The following is a 20,981-nucleotide window of genomic DNA, read 5'->3' as shown; positions in this document are numbered from 1 at the left end:
GCTGCGGATCTACGCTCACATGGTCGAGCTAACGAGGCACTGGTCTTCTAGTTTGTGGCGCAACTAGTCGTATCTCAGCCTTCAAACACCAAAGCAATGAGTACAATCAACCATGGCCCCGAGTCCCGGGTAAGGGGTGCTAAAAATCTCCCGAGGAACCAACTCAGAATTGCAATTTTAAACGTCAGAACACTGACCCAAGCCGGATCTCTAGAGGCTTTGAAAATGGATCTGGCGCGATACAAGTTGGATATTCTGGGAGTGCAGGAGACGAGATTGCAGGAGCAAGAAATTGATCTCGGAGACCACAAGCTCTAAGATTAATGTGGCCAAAACAAAATGAGAGTGGGTCAGCGGTGGCTGATCAAGAGTCTTTAAGATGTCAGAACTGTCAGCGGCAATTCAGTACAGTTACCGGACGCAAAGTGCACCAAACAAGATTCTGCAAAGCCGGTTCGTCAAAGAATGTCGTCGACAAGTCAAAGTTCGAGCAACTAGAGGCGAGCCTCACCTGTGACAAGTGTGAAAGGAAGTTCAAAACAGTCAATGGCCGAAAAGTTCACCAATCGAGATACTGTGGCAAACCTAAAGCAGCTGCCACACGCGTGTTTTCCTGCAAAGTACAAGATGTTATCGGAAACGAGTTTGAAAACATAGAAGCGTTCAAGTATCTCGGATCATATGTCAGCCTCAAGCATGGAGACCTCCAGGAAGTCAATTGCAAACTTGCAGAAGGTAGACAACGGTTTGCTAACTTCCAAAATCTCTGGAAGAGCAAGCAGCTCAGCGTGCACCTCAAGTGCAATTTGTACAAAGCACTCGTTTTATCAGCCGTGCTGTACAGCTCAGAGACTTGGACTCTTTCGAAATTAATGGAGAGAAAACTTGAGAGTTTCCACTGTGGTTGTCTTCGGAGAATTCTACGTGTGTCATATCTGGAGAAAGCAACGAACGATGAAATTATGTCAAGATCGCGAATGCCCCAACTATCCACGATGATCATGCTCAAACGGATAAAATGGTACGGTCACATCCAGAGAATGGAACCAGGAAGATTAGCCCGCAGTGCCTTCGATTGGGACCCGCCCGATCAATACGCCCATGCCAGACGCGCTCCTGGGGGGCAACGGAAAACGTGGATGAGTCAAATCGAAGGAGACTGTGTACGAAACAAAGTATCGTTCACCAGATTGCAGGAGAAAGCAGCAACCGGGTCAAAGAATGCCTTCAACAATTTCGTCGTACAGCACTTCACAGAATAACCAAACAAATAACTCTTCTTGTTTTGTTTGTATTTGTATTTGTATTTGTATTTGTTGCCAACCGTGCCTTTATTTCATATTTGGAATTAAAGTGTTGAAACAGTAGTAGTAGTAGTAGTAGTAGTAGTAGTAGTAGTAGTATTAGTAGTAGTAGTAGTAGTAGTAGTAGTAGTAGTAGTAGTAGTAGTAGTAGTAGTAGTAGTAGTAGTAGTAGTAGTAGTAGTAGTAGTAGTAGTAGTAGTAGTAGTAGTAGTAGCAGCAGCAGTAGTAGTAGTAGTAGTAGTAGTAGTAGTAGTAGTAGTAGTAGTAGGGGGACAAAATCCAACCTCACCTCCACGTGGTGTCCCCTGGGGGTAGGTCATGTGCTGCGGCTCTACGCTCACATGGTCGAGCTAACGAGGCACTGGTCTTCTAGTTTGTGGCGCAACTAGTCGTATCTCAGCCTTCAAACACCAAAGCAATGAGTACAATCAACCATGGCCCCGAGTCCCGGGTAAGGGGTGCTAAGAATCTCCCGAGGAACCAACTCAGAATTGCAACTTTAAACGTCAGAACACTGACCCAAGCCGGATCTCTAGAGGCTTTGAAAATGGATCTGGCGCGATACAAGTTGGATATTCTGGGAGTGCAGGAGACGAGATTGCAGGAGCAAGAAATTGATCTCGGAGACCACAAGCTCTACCTGTCTGACTCGTGGTTGTCTGGTGTAAAGTCGAGACAAGGAGGAGTGGGCGTTGCTGTAAAGAAGTCATTGATAAACAGCATCGTAGAACAAGTGGCTCTAAGTGAACGTATTTGCTACGTCAAGTTCGCGGCTCAGAGGAGAGCCAATCTAGCTGTTGTTGTCTGCTACGCACCTACGAATGAAGCTAGTCTCCAAGAGAAGGATTTGTTTTGGAGTCAACTTTCAGACCTAGTTTCCAGTTTCAAACATAGGGAGCGTATTTGTGTCATCGGTGACCTCAATGCAGAGCCTGGACACCAGTTGAATGACACCATGAGCTGCAGAGGCCCGTTTGGAATGGGTGAAGAAAATGAAAACTCTGAAAAGTTGTTATCATTTTGCACTTCACACAAATTGCTCGTAGGTGGTACATGGTTCCAGCATCGACAAGTGCATCGGTACACCTTCAACCCTCCCGATCCGAGTTGTCGAAAAAAGATGCTGGATCACATTCTGTTTGCAGAGAGATACAGAGGATGTCTGACGAATGTGAGGTCCAGAAGAGGGAAAACCACAATTACCGATCACGAACTGGTCATTGCGGAAGTATCTATGAAACTTTTGTCTAAAAAGTCATGCTTCACGCCCAGAATCAGTTCTGCAAAGCTGCAAGATGAAACAACGCGTGACTTATTCACGCAGGAGGTCAAGTTACATCTTGATAAGAGCGGCGATTTCGAGAATACAGAGCAGTCTTGGGACAATTTTCGAAAAGCCCTGAACCAAGCAGCAGTGAAATGCCTCCTTCCGGACAAGCGAGTGAACAAACCTTGGATTTCTCCAGATTCTCTGGAACTTATCCGGAAACGAGCCGATCTACAGTTAAAGAAACACAGCAGCGCGGAGGCGCTGTTAGAGTTCACAAACTGCTGTAAGGAAGTCAGAAAAGCTCTACGTGCAGACAAACGGGCATGGCTTGAACGCAAAGGCCAAGAAGTGCAGAGCCTCGCGGACAGAGGCAACTTAAAGGAGGTTTTTGGGGCATCACAGCAGATTTGCCGAAACTGGAGGCCCCAGTTGACCAAATTAGTTTCAAGCACTGGCGTCAACTTACGGACGAAAGAGGAACGACTTGAACGCTGGACGGAACATTTTAGTCAACTCCTGAATCCCTCAACATTCAGTTGCAGTACGAGATTGGATCCCGAAGAAGCAGCTGAAAGCTTGCCGATTGACCTGAGCCAAATTCGATTTGAAGAAGTGCTTGAAGTTGTCCGCAGGTTGAAGAATGGCAAGGCAAGTGGACCCGATAACATTTCCTGTGAGATGTTGAAAGCACACAAGGGTATTGTCGAGTGGCTCTGGGACATCATAGATAAATGTTGGTCGACGGAAGTTCTGCCCGATGACTGGAAGGTAGCAGAAATTGTCCCATTATACAAGAGTAAAGGAAAGAGGTCAGAGTGTTCGAACCACCGAGGGATCTCTCTATTGTCAGTACCAGGCAAAGTGTTCGCTTCCGTTACTCTCAATCGATGCAAAGATTCAGTGGATCGCGTCTTAAGGGAAGAGCAGTGCGGCTTCAGAAAAAGCAGAGGATGCGCCGATCAACTCTTTGCCCTGCGTCAAATAATAGAGAAATCAATGGCGTTTCAATTGGATATTAGCTTTTGTTTCATAGACTTTCGAGCGGCATTCGATTCTGTCGATCGTGAGCAGATGTACCAGATAATGAAACACTATGGTCTGCCGCAAAAAGTGATAAACATCATAAGAAACAGCTATGATGGATTCAAATGTCGAGTCAAAGCCGAAGGTGAGAAGGGACGCTTATTTGATGTCAGAACAGGCGTTAGGCAGGGTGATGTGTGGTCCCCAATCCTATTCGGCCTTGTCATCAACTACATTTTAGCTAACTCGGTGCATGGAGGATTAGACATTGGGAGATTGGTGGCTGACTTAGATTTTGCTGATGATGTTGCTCTCGTGGGGGTCTCAGACAGTGAGGTGCAAGAAAACCTACATCGAATCGAGGCCCTAGCGGAAGCCGCTGGTCTGAAGATTAATGTGGCCAAAACAAAGAATATGGGCGTAAAATGCGACAGCCCAAATGTTGTTGCAGTGCCTAGTATCCAACAGAACGTGGAGATACTCACTGGAACACATAAAGGCAAACTAGGACTCCTGGCAGAGACATCTAGCCAGTCACGACTAACCATCGGCACGGAGGTGCTGCTGGGAACGAAAAAGAAAGCGGGCTGGTTCGAAACACAAGATGGCCGGAAGCTCAGATTGAAAAGCTTAGCGGAGGCTAAGCCAGCGTTGGTAGCTTCACAACAACAATCTGCAGTAGCGGATTTAGAGTCGCTAGAAAATGAGAGTGGGTCAGCGGTGGCTGATCAAGAGTCTTTAAGATGTCAGAACTGTCAGCGGCAATTCAGTACAGTTACCGGACGCAAAGTGCACCAAACAAGATTCTGCAAAGCCGGTTTGTCAAAGAATGTCGTCGACAAGTCAAAGTTCGAGCAACTAGAGGCGAGCCTCACCTGTGACAAGTGTGAAAGGAAGTTCAAAACAGTCAATGGCCGAAAAGTTCACCAATCGAGATACTGTGGCAAACCTAAAGCAGCTGCCACACGCGTGTTTTCCTGCAAAGTACAAGATGTTATCGGAAACGAGTTTGAAAACATAGAAGCGTTCAAGTATCTCGGATCATATGTCAGCCTCAAGCATGGAGACCTCCAGGAAGTCAATTGCAAACTTGCAGAAGGTAGACAACGGTTTGCTAACTTCCAAAACCTCTGGAAGAGCAAGCAGCTCAGCGTGCACCTCAAGTGCAATTTGTACAAAGCACTCGTTTTATCAGCCGTGCTGTACAGCTCAGAGACTTGGACTCTTTCGAAATTAATGGAGAGAAAACTTGAGAGTTTCCACTGTGGTTGTCTTCGGAGAATTCTACGTGTGTCATATCTGGAGAAAGCAACGAACGATGAAATTATGTCAAGATCGCGAATGCCCCAACTATCCACGATGATCATGCTCAAACGGATAAAATGGTACGGTCACATCCAGAGAATGGAACCAGGAAGATTAGCCCGCAATGCCTTCGATTGGGACCCGCCCGATCATTACGCCCATGCCAGACGCGCTCCTGGGGGGCAACGGAAAACGTGGATGAGTCAAATCGAAGGAGACTGTGTACGAAACAAAGTATCGTTCACCAGATTGCAGGAGAAAGCAGCAACCGGGTCAAAGAATGCCTTCAACAATTTCGTCGTACAGCACTTCACAGAATAACCAAACAAATAACTCTTCTTGTTTTGCTTGTATTTGTATTTGTATTTGTTGCCAACCGTGCCTTTATTTCATATTTGGAATTAAAGTGTTGAAACAGTAGTAGTAGTAGTAGTAGTAGTAGTAGTAGTAGTAGTAGTAGTAGTAGTAGTAGTAGTAGTAGTAATAGTAGTAGTAGTAATAGTAGTAGTAGTAGTAGTAGTAGTAGTAGTAGTAGTAGTAGCAGTAGTAGTAGTAGTAGTAGTAGTAGTAGTAGTAGTAGTAGTAGTAGTAGTAGTAGTAGTAGTAGTAGTAGTTGTAGTACTCCTCATTTATATGCAAAAATTTGAAAAAGCTGCTAAATTATTGATAAAAAAGATCGAATTCCATGAAAAACCTTTGTTAATAACTTTTTAATATTTTGGAAAAGACAAGTTATGAGAAAATGTATGATAGCTCATTTTGAAGTCGCAGCAATGTAATTTTTGAATTTTTGTAGAAGTAACGGCCAATATGCTCATTTTTATACAAAAATTTCAAAAGACTCTCAAATTACTGAAAAAAAATCGAACTCCAATAAAAACGTTTGTTAATAAATTTTTGAACAAGACGAGATAGAAATTTTATGCTAGCTCATCTCAGTGCTGTGGTAAATTACATTTGAATTGTTTTAGAAATAACTGCCAAGGTGCTCATTTATACACAAAAATTTTAAAAAACTGTTAAACTACTGATAAAAAAATTGAATTCCATGAAAAACGTTTGTTAATAACGTTTTGAAATCGACCAATTAGAAAGTGAATGATAGCTCATTTGAAAGCTGAAACAATGTATTTTTTGAATGTCTGTAGAAATAACTGCCAATACGCTCATTTTTATACAAAAATTTTGAAAAACTGTTAAACTCCTGATAAATAAAATCGAATTCCATGAAAAACGTTTGCTAATAACTTTTTGAAATAGACGAGTTGGAAAATGAATAATAGATCATTTTAAAGATGAAACAATGTACTTTTTAAATTTTTGTAGAAATAACTGCCAATATGCCCATTTCTATACAAAATTTCAAAAGACTCTCAAATTACTGAAAAAAAAATCGAACTCCATTAAAAACGTTTGTTAATAAATTTTTGAAAAAGACGAGTTAGAAATTTATGCTAGCCCATCTCAGTGCTGTGGTAAATTACCTTTGAATTGTTTTAGAAATAATTGCCAAGGTGCGCAATTATATACAAAACTTTCAAAAAACTCTTAAATTACTGATAAAAAAATTGAATTCCATGAAAAACGTTTGTTAATAACGTTTTGAAATAGACGAGTTGGAAAATGAATAATAGCTCATTTTAAAGCTGAAACAATGTACTTTTTTTGAATTTTTGTAGAAACAACTGCCAATATGCTCATTTCCACACAAAATTTCAAAAGACCCTCAAATTACTGAAAAAAAAATCGAACTCCATTAAAAATGTTTGCTGATAACTTTTTGAAGAAGAAGTGTTAGAAAGTCTATGTAGGCTCATTTTGTTGCGGTGATAGGGTTCTTACAGAATATATATAGATCTTTGTTCGATTGTGTTTATTTGTGTTCAAAATTTTCAATATTTAGCGATCTAGGGGCGAAAAATTGGGTATTTTTGTGGTACTTTGACTAAATTTCCCCTTTTTTCAAGACAAAACATACAAGTTTTTGGTATCATAGTAAACTAGAACTCAAGTATCCAACAACCATATAATTATCTTTTTAAAGTATGGCCAAACAAGAGAATGCAAGAGCAATGTAGAGACCAAAATCAGGGTCGATTTTGGCGAAATTTTCAAATTTTCAAAGTTGTTTAGTTTAATAACTTTTTTGTTTTGAATCAAATTTACAAGTATGTTATATCATTTTCTTGCTCATTTAATACTCTTTATGAATATATTAGTTTCAAAAAGTTTGGATCCAGTTTCATGGCCTAATTTTTTGATATTCCAAATTTTGCTGAAAATAAGCCAATTCCAGCCAAAATCTCAAAAATCGAGTTTTGATTCCTGAAATTTTTTAACTTTTTTTAACCCTAGGTTGAAGCCCCTGCTCATGCTGATTCCAAAACATATTCATTTTTTAAATTTGGTTCTGTAGTTTTCGCGATATAAGCATTTTTCGGACGCATACCAGGGCCCCCTTCGTCCCAGCTACCCACCCACCAACTGCAAACCTTTTTTTTATGTGTTCCCGATCGAATTTTGAAATCCCACTTGCTTAGTTAGATTCTATGTGAAACCAGCTTTCAAATGATATACTTTTTAAATTTCAAGTTTAGAAGTGCTCTCTTCATAGTTGTTCACTATAAAGCAGGGTATGAAAATTTCGTTTGGTGTGTTGCCTCACGGTAACGTGACATGCTAATTGTGAGGCAACACAGGTGGAGACAGCATCACCTGCATCCGCTCACTGAACTGCCATGAATAGAGCATTTGAAATTGCGCAACGTATACGAAAGTTCCAAAAGCTCAGACAGTAAGCCGAAATAATTTAATTAGTTCCAATAGGTCGGCAGGACGGATCGACGGATCGTCAGGACAGGGATGAGTTGCGATGACGGGACCGGGGGGGAGGGTCCCGATCAGGAGGACAGGACCGGGTCGCGATCAGGGGGCCATCGATGCGTTTCGATGGCACCCATACAAAAGTTATATCGCTGGAAAGCTCTCGTGACGGCGAATTTGATGGGCTATATGGCAGGACTCAATAAGGGCGTACTATTATATCTATACTATTAGTTGGTTGCTGGCGTTTTGTTAGAGCTTTGATATTTTGAAATGCAATTTCAGATTAGATGATTGCCTTTTCGTTGTTGAAGGCATAGCAAAAATTTATGGATGGAAACAACTCAAATTACCCGAAGATCCTGTGTGCCTTACCCGAAGATCCTGTTACCCGAAGATTACCCGAAGATCCTGCTATTCGCTTAATTTCTCGATCCGGGATCGTATTAGGAGATCAATTACTGACAGTGTGATATTATATATGATCCTTGCACAAATTCAATCTTCAATCAGCGAATCTTCAAACCCTATCCCAGAAGTGTCTATACTGTTTGAAACAAGAATTTTCTAATGTTGGACAATCTTGTCAGTCGAAACGTTCCAAAGATGATGTTTTGTCTTTATTCATTTTGGCATTTAATGAATTTGGGCGTTAGTTGTATATTAATTGAGACACTCGGAATATTTATATTATGTTTTTTTTTCTTTATTTTGCCATCTTGTTGCAACGAACACGTTAATTCTCTTTTATCTGCATTAGGCAATTTGTTCCATTCTGTCATATGCTTCGAAGTTGGTTTAGAGAGCGGTATTTATTCCCTTAGCCCTTAAAGAGCATTTCCGTCGATTTGAGCTGATTTTCATGAGCCCGGGAAAAATCAATACGATCAATGCAGGATATGATGCTCGTTCATTTAATTGACTAGGTTATATGTGTTGTTATTTATTTCGCTCGTTTCCTGTTAAGCATATCACATTTGTTTTACTACATGACTAGGTTTTATAAGTGTTGTTAGTTATTTCACTAATTGTTCTGACCCTCTTGAGGGGGGAGGAACTATATACTCAAATGGGTTTTTTCTTCCGTCAATTTTGGCCGATCGACATTTTAATCGTAGAGAAATATGAGTGGTATCGTTAAAAAGCTGGTCCAGCGTAGAATCAAACTCGGTATGGAGTATCCCATGTGTTCCTAGAGTCTAAAACAAAAAGAAATTTTGCTATAGCTTGTCTAGGAAAAAGTTAGCTTTTCATACGGAAATTTGCGAATTTCTCGATTAGCGAATATTAAAAATAGGTCTTTTTCATCGGGTCAAGGAGTTGTCCAAATTAAATCAAACTTGGCATGGAGTATCCCCAGTGTAGGTAGACTCTGAGACAAAACGAATTTTTGGTATAGCTTGCCTAGGAAAAAAGTTAATTTTTCGTACGGAAATTTGCGATTATTTCAAATAAGTAATTTTAAAAAAAGTCGTTTTTTTTTGGGTCAAGAAATTGTTCAAATCAAACCAAACTTGGTATGGAGTATTCCGGGGGTAAGTAGACTGTGAGACAAAAAGAGTTTTTGGTATAGCTTGCCTAGGAAAAAAGTTAGTTTTTCGTACGGAAATTTGCGATTATTTCAAATAAGTAATTTTAAAAATAAGTCGTTTTTATCGGGTCAAGAAATTGTTCAAATCAAACCACAATCAATATGGAGTATCACCAGTGCAGTTAGAGTGTAAAACAAAAACAAATTTTGGTATAGCTTTCCTTGGAAAAAAGTTAGGTTGTCATACGGAAATTTGCGAATTTCGCGATTAGCGAATTTTAAAAATAGGTTTTTTTTATGGGGTCAAGGAGTTGTTCAAATCAAACCAAACTCGGTATGAAAAATCACCAGTGCACTTAGAGTGTAAAACAAAAAAAATTGTTGGCATAGCTTTCCTAGGAAAAAAGTTAAGTCATACGGAAACTTGCTATTATTTCGAATAAATAATTTTAAAAATAGGTCTTTTTCGTCGGGTCAAGGAGTTGTCCAAAGTGAACCAAACTCGGTATTGAGTATACCATGGGTGCCTAGAGTCTAAAACAGAAAGAATTTTTGGTTAAGCTTGCCTAGGAGAAAAGTTAGCTTTTCATACGGAAACTTGCGATTATTTCAAATAAATTGCAATAATTGAATTTTAAAAATTGGTCTATTTCGTCGGATCAAGGAGTTGTTCAAATCAAACCAAATTCGGCATGGAGTATCCCCAGTGTATGTAGAGTCTAAAACAAAAAGAACTTTTGCTATAGCTTGCCTAGGAAAAAAGTTAGTTTTTCATACGGAAATTTGCTATTATTTCGAATAAATAATTTTAAAAATAGGTCTTTTTCGTCGGGTCAAGGAGTTGTCCAACGTGAACCAAACTCGGTATTAAGTATACCATGGGTGCCTAGAGACTAAAACAGAAAGAATTTTTGGAATAGCTTGCCTAGGAAAAAAGTTAGTTTTTCATACGGAAATTTGCTATTATTTGGAATAAATAATTTTAAAAATAGGTCTTTTTCGTCGGGTCAAGGAGTTGTCCAAAGTGAACCAAACTCGGCATTGAGTATACCATGGGTATAACTACATTGTAAAACAAAAAAGATTTTTGGTATAGCTTGCCTAGGAAAAAAGTTAGTTTTTCGTACGTTAATTTCCGATTAATTCGAATAGTTAATTTTAAATAATTTTGAAAAATAGATCTCTTTGATTAGGTCTTAGAGTTGTCCAAAACGAACCAAACTCGGTGTGGAGTGTTCCATGGGTATCTAGATGGTAAACCAAAAGGAATTTTTGGTATAGTTTGCCTAGGAAAAAAGTAAGTTTTTCGTAAGTTAATTTCCGATTAATTCGAATAGTTAATTTTAAATAATTTTGAAAAACAGATCTTTTTGATTAGGTCTTAGAGTTGTCCAAATCGAAACAAACTCGGTGTGGAGTGTTCCATGGGTATCTAGATGGTAAAACAAAAAAAAATTTGCTATAGCTTGCCTAGGAAAAAAGTTGGGTTTTCATACGGAAATTTGCGAATTTCGCAAATAACGATTTTTAAAAACAGGTCTTTTTCATTGGGTCAAGGAGTTGTCCAAATCGAACCAAACTCGGTATCGAGTATCCCATGGGTAAGTACATTGTAAAACAAAAAAAGAATTTTTGGTATAGCTTGCCTAGGAAATAAGTTAGTTTCTCATACGGAAATTTGCGAATTTTGCGATTAGCGAATTTTAAAAATAGGTCTTTTTCATCGGGTCAAGGAGTTGTCCAAATCAAACCAAACTTGGCATGGAGTATCCCCAGGGTAGGTAGACTCTGAGACAAAAAGAATTTTTGGTATAGCTTGCCTAGGAAAAAAGTTAGTTTTTCGTACGGAAATTTGCGAATATTTCAAATAAGGAATTTTAAAAATAAGTCTTTTTTATTGGGTCAAGAAGTTGTTCAAAGTGAACCAAATTGATATCCGAGACTACCAGTACTATTTAGGTTGTAATGCAAAAAGAATGCTCAGCCTAACTTCCATAGTAAAAAAGTTCGTATTTCAATCGGAAATATCGGCTTTTTCGCTTATTATTCGCTTATTCTGTTTTCAAAAATATAGAAATTTTATCGGGTCAAGGAGTTGTCCAAATCGAACCAAACTCGGCATCGAGTATCCCATTGGTAACTAAATTGTAAAACAAAAAGAATTTTTGGTATAGCTTGCCTAGGAAAAAAGTTGGGCTTTCATACGGAAATTTGCGAATTTCGCAAATAACGAATTTTAAAAATAGGTCTTTTTCATTGGGTCAAGGAGTTGTCCAAATCGAACCAAACTTGGCATGGCGTATCCCCAGGGTAAGTAGACTCTGAGAAAAAAAGAATTTTTGGTATAGCTTGCCTAGGAAAAAAGTTAGTTATTCGTACGGAAATTTGCGAATATTTCAAATAAGGAATTTTAAAAATAAGTCTTTTTTATCGGGTCAAGAAGTTGTTCAAAGTGAACCAAATTGATATCCGAGACTACCAGTACTATTTAAGTTGTAATGCAAAAAAAATGGTCAGCCTAACTTCCATAGTAAAAAAGTTCGTATTTCAATCGGAAATATCGGCTTTTTCGCTTATTATTCGCTTATTCTGTTTTCAAAAATATAGAAATTTTATCGGGTCAAGGAGTTGTCCAAATCGAACCAAACTCGGTATTAAGTATACCATGGGTGCCTAGAGACTAAAACAGAAAGAATTTTTGGAATAGCTTGCCTAGGAAAAAAGTTAGTTTTTCATACGGAAATTTGCTATTATTTGGAATAAATAATTTTAAAAATAGGTCTTTTTCGTCGGGTCAAGGAGTTGTCCAACGTGAACCAAACTCGGTATTAAGTATACCATGGGTGCCTAGAGACTAAAACAGAAAGAATTTTTGGAATAGCTTGCCTAGGAAAAAAGTTAGTTTTTCATACGGAAATTTGCTATTATTTGGAATAAATAATTTTAAAAATAGGTCTTTTTCGTCGGGTCAAGGAGTTGTCCTAAGTGAACCAAACTCGGCATTGAGTATACCATGGGTATAACTACATTGTAAAACAAAAAAGATTTTTGGTATAGCTTGCCTAGGAAAAAAGTTAGTTTTTCGTACGTTAATTTCCGATTAATTCGAATAGTTAATTTTAAATAATTTTGAAAAATAGATCTCTTTGATTAGGTCTTAGAGTTGTCCAAAACGAACCAAACTCGGTGTGGAGTGTTCCATGGGTATCTAGATGGTAAACCAAAAGGAATTTTTGGTATAGTTTGCCTAGGAAAAAAGTAAGTTTTTCGTACGTTAATTTCCGATTAATTCGAATAGTTAATTTTAAATAATTTTGAAAAACAGATCTTTTTGATTAGGTCTTAGAGTTGTCCAAATCGAAACAAACTCGGTGTGGAGTGTTCCATGGGTATCTAGATGGTAAAACAAAAAAAAATTTGCTATAGCTTGCCTAGGAAAAAAGTTGGGTTTTCATACGGAAATTTGCGAATTTCGCAAATAACGATTTTTAAAAACAGGTCTTTTTCATTGGGTCAAGGAGTTGTCCAAATCGAACCAAACTCGGTATCGAGTATCCCATGGGTAAGTACATTGTAAAACAAAAAAAGAATTTTTGGTATAGCTTGCCTAGGAAATAAGTTAGTTTCTCATACGGAAATTTGCGAATTTTGCGATTAGCGAATTTTAAAAATAGGTCTTTTTCATCGGGTCAAGGAGTTGTCCAAATCAAACCAAACTTGGCATGGAGTATCCCCAGGGTAGGTAGACTCTGAGACAAAAAGAATTTTTGGTATAGCTTGCCTAGGAAAAAAGTTAGTTTTTCGTACGGAAATTTGCGAATATTTCAAATAAGGAATTTTAAAAATAAGTCTTTTTTATTGGGTCAAGAAGTTGTTCAAAGTGAACCAAATTGATATCCGAGACTACCAGTACTATTTAGGTTGTAATGCAAAAAGAATGCTCAGCCTAACTTCCATAGTAAAAAAGTTCGTATTTCAATCGGAAATATCGGCTTTTTCGCTTATTATTCGCTTATTCTGTTTTCAAAAATATAGAAATTTTATCGGGTCAAGGAGTTGTCCAAATCGAACCAAACTCGGCATCGAGTATCCCATTGGTAACTAAATTGTAAAACAAAAAGAATTTTTGGTATAGCTTGCCTAGGAAAAAAGTTGGGCTTTCATACGGAAATTTGCGAATTTCGCAAATAACGAATTTTAAAAATAGGTCTTTTTCATTGGGTCAAGGAGTTGTCCAAATCGAACCAAACTTGGCATGGCGTATCCCCAGGGTAAGTAGACTCTGAGAAAAAAAGAATTTTTGGTATAGCTTGCCTAGGAAAAAAGTTAGTTATTCGTACGGAAATTTGCGAATATTTCAAATAAGGAATTTTAAAAATAAGTCTTTTTTATCGGGTCAAGAAGTTGTTCAAAGTGAACCAAATTGATATCCGAGACTACCAGTACTATTTAAGTTGTAATGCAAAAAAAATGGTTAGCCTAACTTCCATAGTAAAAAAGTTCGTATTTCAATCGGAAATATCGGCTTTTTCGCTTATTATTCGCTTATTCTGTTTTCAAAAATATAGAAATTTTATCGGGTCAAGGAGTTGTCCAAATCGAACCAAACTCGGTATCGAGTATCCCATGGGTAACTACATTGTAAAACAAAAAGAATTTTTGGTATAGCTTGCCTAGGAAAAAAGTTGGGCTTTCATACGGAAATTTGCGAATTTCGCAAATAACGAATTTTAAAAATAGGTCTTTTTCATTGGGTCAAGGAGTTGTCCAAATCGAACAAAACTCGGTATCGAGTATCCCATGGGTAACTACAATGTAAAACAAAAAGAATTTTTGGTATAGCTTGCCTAGGAAAAAAGTTAGTTTTTCGTACGTTAATTTCCGATTAATTCGAATAGTTAATTTTAAATAATTTTGAAAAATAGATCTTTTTGATTAGGTCTTCGAGTTGTCCAAATCGAACCAAACTCGGTGTGGAGTGTTCCAAGGGTATCTAGATGATAAAACAAAAAAAAATTTGGTATAGCTTTCCTAGGAAAAAAGTTAGGTTGTCATACGTATCTTTTTGAAGTTCTCGAAAAAGGAATTTTAAAAATAGATCTTTTTTATCGGGTCAAGAAGTTGTTCAAATCGAACCAAACTTGATATGGAGTATCCCCGGGGTAGCTAGACTCTGAGACAAAAAGAATTTTTGGTATAGCTTGCCTAGGAAAAAAGTCAATTTTTCGTACGGAAATTTGCGATTATTGCAAATAAGTAATTTTAAAAATAAGTCTTTTTTATCGGGTCAAGAAGTTGTTCAAATCAAACCAAACTTGGTATGGAGTATCCCCGGGGTAGGTAGACTTTGAGACTAAAAAAATTTTTGGTATAGCTTGCCTAGGAAATAAGTTAGTTTTTCGTACGGAAATTTCCGATTAATTCGAATAATTAATTTTATATAATTTTTAAAAATAGGTCTTTTTTATCGGGTCAAGAAGTTGTTCAAATCAAACCAAACTTGGTATGGAGTATCCCCGGAATAGGTAGACTCTGAGACAAAAAGAATTTTTGGTATAGCTTGCCTAAGAAAAAAGTTTGTTTTTCGTACGGAAATTTGCGATTATTTCAAATAAGTAATTTTTAAAATGAGTCTTTTTTATCGGGTCAAGAAGTTGTTCAAATCAAACCAAACTTGGTATGGAGTATCCCCGGGGTAGGTAGACTCTGAGACAAAAAGAATTTTTGGTATAGCTTGCATAGGAAAAAAGTTAGTTTTTCGTACGGAAATTTCCGATTAATTCGAATAATTAATTTTAAATATTTTTTATAAATAGGTCTTTTTTATCGGGTCAAGAAGTTGTTCAAGTCAAACCAAACTTGGAATGGAGTATCCCCGGGGTAGCTAGACTCTGAGACAAAAAGAATTTTTGGTATAGCTTGCCTAGGAAAAAAGTTAGTTTTTCGTACGGAAATTTGCGATTATGTCAAATAAGTAATTTTAAAAATAAGTCTTTTTTATCGGGTCAAGGAGTTGTTCAAAGTGAACCAAATTGATATCCCAAACTACCAGTACTATTTAGGTTGTAATGCAAAAAGATTGGTCCGCCTAACTTTCCTAGAAAAAAGGTTCGTATTTCAATCGGAAATATCGACTTTTTCGCTTATTATATTTTAAAAAATAGTTGAATTTTATCGGATCTTAGAGTTGTTTAAAGTGAACCAAATTGTTATCCCAGACTACCAGTACTATTTAGGTTGTAATGCAAAAAGATTGGTCCGCCTAACTTTCATAGAAAAAAACTTCGTATTTCAATCGGAAATATCGACTTTTTCGCTTATTATATTTTAAAAAATAGTTGAATTTTATCGAATCTTAGAGTTGTTTAAAGTGAACCAAATTGTTATCCCAGACTACCAGTACTATTTAGGTTGTAATGCAAAAAGATTGGTCCGCCTAACTTTCCTAGAAAAAAAGTTATTATTGCAATCTGTTTTGGAGAGAGCTTTTCGAGCCTAGTTTTTTCTAGTGCTCTGCTCAATTCTCCTATAGTTGTTTGTTTGTAACTCCGCCATAGCCGGTCCCCAGCCCGGTTGAGAAAAGGAGGAGGGGAACACACCCAGAACATACTGGAAAATCTCAAAAAGTTGATTTTTGCAATCAACTTGAGACAATTTTCCGACAGTACTGCTATAAAAAGATGTTTAAAAAGTGTATGGCGCAGACTTTAGCTCGCCTATGATAAAGTTTCTAGCTCGTCTATGTTGCAGAAACGGTGCGTCTATGGGACAGTTTTTGGCTCGTCTATGTTGCAGAGTTGGTGCTTGGTGCGTCTATGGGGCAGTTTTTGGCTCGTCTATGGGGCAGACTTTGGCTCGACCGTAAGTACTTGGTGCGTTTATGTTGCTCGTTCAAAAAAATTCCTCGCCTGTGTATGTTTGAACGCACCATACCCCCTGTGTGCGTTCAAAAACGGTCTGTGTCATAAACGAGCACAAACGATAACCTCGACCTGGGTACAACTGCTGCATGCATTTGGGTTCAATCCGAAAATAAAGTTCGACCTTTCGCATTGAGAATCGGACGCTTGTTAACTGATAAATTACACAAAGATAATGAAGCTCTCAAAAATCACGATAAAAACAGAACGATGAGAACATAGCGATCATTGGCGAGAGAATTCAATGAGATTTAAAACATTGAGAATGGTTCTGCGATTATCTCGATCGTGAAAAACTACAAAAAGTCGGTGATATAAGCGAGTAGAATTCTTGAAATCAATTTCATTTACACGGAAACGGAATCATGAGAACAAGTTGTCTCTGCATGATGTTTAGAGATAATACATTTATCTATTTACCTCAATTTTTTTCCGATAAGGCTGTTTTGAAACAACCGTATACCGGAAAACAATTCCGATTAGAGTGAAAAATAGTTGTCTAAAAGATTATTACGAAGGCAGGCCGAGGAAACAAATAAGCCCAAGTTCTCCAAATCCTCAAAGGATCTTGGCTGGTATTTAGACAAAAGGTCTGCCATATTAGAGACAATGAGGAAATAGTTAACTGGATCAACCAATTTACCAGGAAAGAAGATGAAAATAAGAACGCAAATGCAAATACAGCATTTTTGGGCCAGAGACTAACGACGAACTTTTTAATGGCATCAACTCGACATAGTGTGACCACTCCATGATCTAATTGGACAACAGAAAAATATCAACTATGAAATATTTTTCCGCTGGACCTAAAATATTAAATGGCGCTGTTCTGCGCACGCTACTGATAACTTCCAGTTTTGTTTGTGTTTTGTGTATTGCCTGGCATTTTCTGGAAAGGTTGAAATAATTGGAAACTGTTGGAAAGTGCACTTGACAGACATTATTTGTGAGTTTATTTCTTGTCACCATTTAAATTTGAACAAGATAAATGCCGATTTGCATGCAAAATTTTCCTGTGATAAGAAGATTGCCAGTATGTTCAGTTCCTGAAAAGTGACATAACGAGCACAAAATAGACCGAGTACTGTATTGGCTCCAACGAGTGACTCCGTGATAAAGAATCCCCTTGCTCGGATCCAGGCACTAAAAGAAGCGTCCCGTTGACTAACAAAGAATTTGGATCGACGAATAAATAGCAAACTTTGTTTTAGGGGCACGGAGTGCGCAAGCCAACTGCAACATTGAAACAGCATCTGTCTTCTGAAACGCTTATCGTCAAATTGGAACACCATATCTCCCAAACTAGACCGTCAATGAAGCCCAAATGGTCCCATTTGGGCCCTTCATTCTGCCCAAATGGTCTTCAACTCGCGTCGCCTCGAGTGCAAAAGACGAGAGCACTCCGTGGAGGCGAAAATCTACCGCGAAAGCTTAGTTGATTGAGCAACATAATTTTAATAAAACAAGATTGAAGGAAGTCTGAAAATCTGTTAGGTATTTATAAATACAGCCAGACCGCCTCCGACCGCCGCCACAAGCACTATTACACCACAACTTTCTGACTCGCACATCGACCTCCGCCTCCGACATCCGCCTCCGCCTCCGACCTCCGACTCCGACCTCCGCCTCCGACAGCCGCCACAAGCACTACTACACCACAACTTTCTGACTCGCACATCGACCTCCGCCTCCGACCTCCGCCTCCGACCTCCGCCTCCGACCTCCGCCTCCGACCTCCGCCTCCGACCTCCGCCTCCGACCTCCGACCTCCGCCTCCGACCTCCGACCGCCGCCACATCGACCTCCGCCTCCGACCTCCGCCTCCGACCTCCGCCTCTGACCTCCGCCTCCGCCTCCGACCGCCGCCACATCGACCTCCGCCTCCGACCTCCGACCTCCGCCTCCGACGTCCGACCTCCGCCTCCGACGTCCGACCTCCGACCTCCGCCTCAGACTCCACTGCAAAGATGTAAATGCACCAATATATGGTATAGTTTGAGCTAGAATAGCTTTTGAGGGTATCGCCATATTAAAAGTTTTAAGCATGATGTCAGTTATTCGAAATTTTCAAAACTTGCTATGTCCTTTGTATGTACAGTCTGATGGATGAGAGAAATGTGAAACATTCTGTGCAGTGTTGACCAAGAATGTAAATAAGAATGTGAAGAAGAAAGGCAGACTGGGATATTTCTTAATCGACTCTGGGCAGACTGGCAAAAGTATTTATACTGCTATTTGTCTGGTTCAGTACTGGTTACAATTGAAATGAAATGGTGCAGCGCTGAAACTCACTTTGAGCAAGGTCCGGGTACTCCACAAAGCAACCAGACGAGTTTTAACACACTGGAAAAGAACACTAGGACATAGCCCACTAGGCCAAAGCCCATCTTTTGGGAGTCTACATGGTTCTATACTACACGGGTTGACTTAGCTGGCGAGTTTTCTACGAGCAAGCAATCTTACCCCCAGAGCGACTTCACTATTCTTCTCCTGGAAAATGCGCAGCCGGTTAATACCCTGAGCCAGCAGTCGTTCTAGTGATGTCCACAGTTATCACCCTTGTCTCCTCTCCGTCGTTGTTGGCTTCCGGTTTTGTCTTAACCTAGCTTACTTGCTGATTGGTTGCATTTTTATGAAATCAAATGCCACCCAGCAAAATTAAATCCGAGTTGAGGAACTTGTAACCTAGTGATACTTTGATTTTTTAAATCTATTTGAATCACATTTCCGGTTACGCCTTGTAAATCTACGATAGTTGATAGTTGCTTAAAAGAGTGAAACAAGCGATTAAGAGATCCCTTCTTTTTTAAATTGCATCGTTCAAATAATGTGTTTGAAAACAATCAGTTGAAAGTTTTTATTGGCAAGGATGCTAAAATTTAACTCTAAATAATTTTACAGAACTCGTATCTTTTAACAAAAAGTTTCTAAATACAAAAAACTTGACCACACAGCAGCTTAGTTGAGCAAGAAAGATTACGCAAATACTTTTTTGGTGCAAAATTTTCTTGTTAATATCAAATGCAGTGCAGAATTTGTTGATTCATTGGTCAACACGCAATCATAAGTCATACTAAAATACTGTTTGAAAAAATATATTTCTAGTCTGTGCAAGATTACGTTATCTTAGTCAGAGTTTTTGGTGGAAGTGAAATTATCAAACTTGAAATAGTATATTTTGCGAGAAAATTATTGGAAGTTCGTTCAATATATTCATTCGGGACTCTAAGTTTTCTACAATATGAATTAGCTGTTGAAGGCAGATTAATAGCTTATTTTTTTTGTGAAAATCAGTGTTCACTTATTCAATTATTCTCATCAGTTTAGTTTAAATTACTGTAGTTTTGTTATTTTTGTAGAGTTTTAAACTTAGAATTCGCTTTTGGGTTGGGAATAATTCAAGATCAGTATTAATTTAATTTCTTTTCTAAGAAGCCGAAGAAGTTAAATCTTCGGTTAACAAGAGAGCTGTTGCAAAGTTTAAAAAAATAAAAGTTGTAGAATTTTCATTGCAAGTCAAATTCTTCAAAGACGAATCAACTGATGGCGTTTTTAGTCAATATGAAGTAAAATTTAAGTGCACTCATGTTCACGATATTTTCTATTCCATATTGTAGGTGAATTAACCTTGAGCATTTTCAGTTATCCGAGGAAATTACGCAAACTTTTTAGTAACAGTTTTGAAATGACCAGTGGTTTCTGTTTAAAAGTTGTTATTGGGCGCCTGAAGTCTGATGAAAACAAAATCGGCTGTTCTTTATACACATATTTGCATTTTTTTCCAATTTTTTTTTGTGAGCCGTGCTCCAGGTGGTAGAAAAATGGCTAATTGATTTATAAAGAAGCAATTAGTTATGTTAACGAAATTGTTGAATTTTATAACCAATTCCATTTTCGTTTCTTTCCGTCTAATTGCTACATTGCAAACTATCGTGGAAAAAAAATTGTAATAAAAAGCAACAGTGATGCTGCGGGTATAACACCTAATCTTAAGACGCAATAGTGAAAGAGAAGACCGAGATTTTGATATAATTTTACCCAACAAAATGTGGCGAGGCTTACAAGAAAAATCTCTGTATCTCGTTGGAAAACAAGTGATCAAATACTTTTTGTTATTTTGAAATGTTATTGTCTTCCATTCAGAACGATGCATAAAGGTTAATAATGAAGATGAAAACAAACTTACTATAAACTACGTTGTTTTGGACACAATAAACTGAGAAGTGAATGGATGAGCTAATTTCTAATCTTACGACAAATAATAAATAAACTACTAGAGAAACAAATTGCATAAAAGCAGGAGTTGGATTCGAACGCCTCATGTTTTACCCCCTTCTTTGCATTCCGTAAATCCGCAAAACCCCAACAGAAATGAATGGAAAATCTCAATCTCTAACGAGTAGAAAAAATTGAGTCGAACTTCTGGCAGTGATATAGTGTAGAGGAATATTTTGGAGGTAATTAATTGAAAACTGAGAAGTTGTTTATTTTCGTTTACCGTCCTTTTTGAACACAATCTGTGCGCTTTGCCAATTCTGGAATTAACTTCAACAACTCCAAAAAGTACGGTGTTTTAATTACAAAATCCTTCTTATTTCTTTTGAGCTAAATTTGGGCTCAACTCAATTTGATAAGATTGAGATAAAATATTCAGAGTTAAGCAGTATTTCTTGAAAACATTGACAAAGATAATATCCACTTCTTGGTGATATATTCCTCAGATTACTCAACTTATGTTTATTAGTTCACATATCAATCAATTTCCTGCTCGGCTCCGAAATCCATAAATCAATTTGTGAAGTGAA

This window comes from Convolutriloba macropyga, chromosome 5, assembly GCF_964194025.1.
Source record: "Convolutriloba macropyga chromosome 5, txConMacr16.3, whole genome shotgun sequence".
Classification (NCBI taxonomy): Eukaryota; Metazoa; Xenacoelomorpha; order Acoela; family Convolutidae; genus Convolutriloba; species Convolutriloba macropyga.
Note: the sequence above shows the minus strand (reverse complement) of the source record.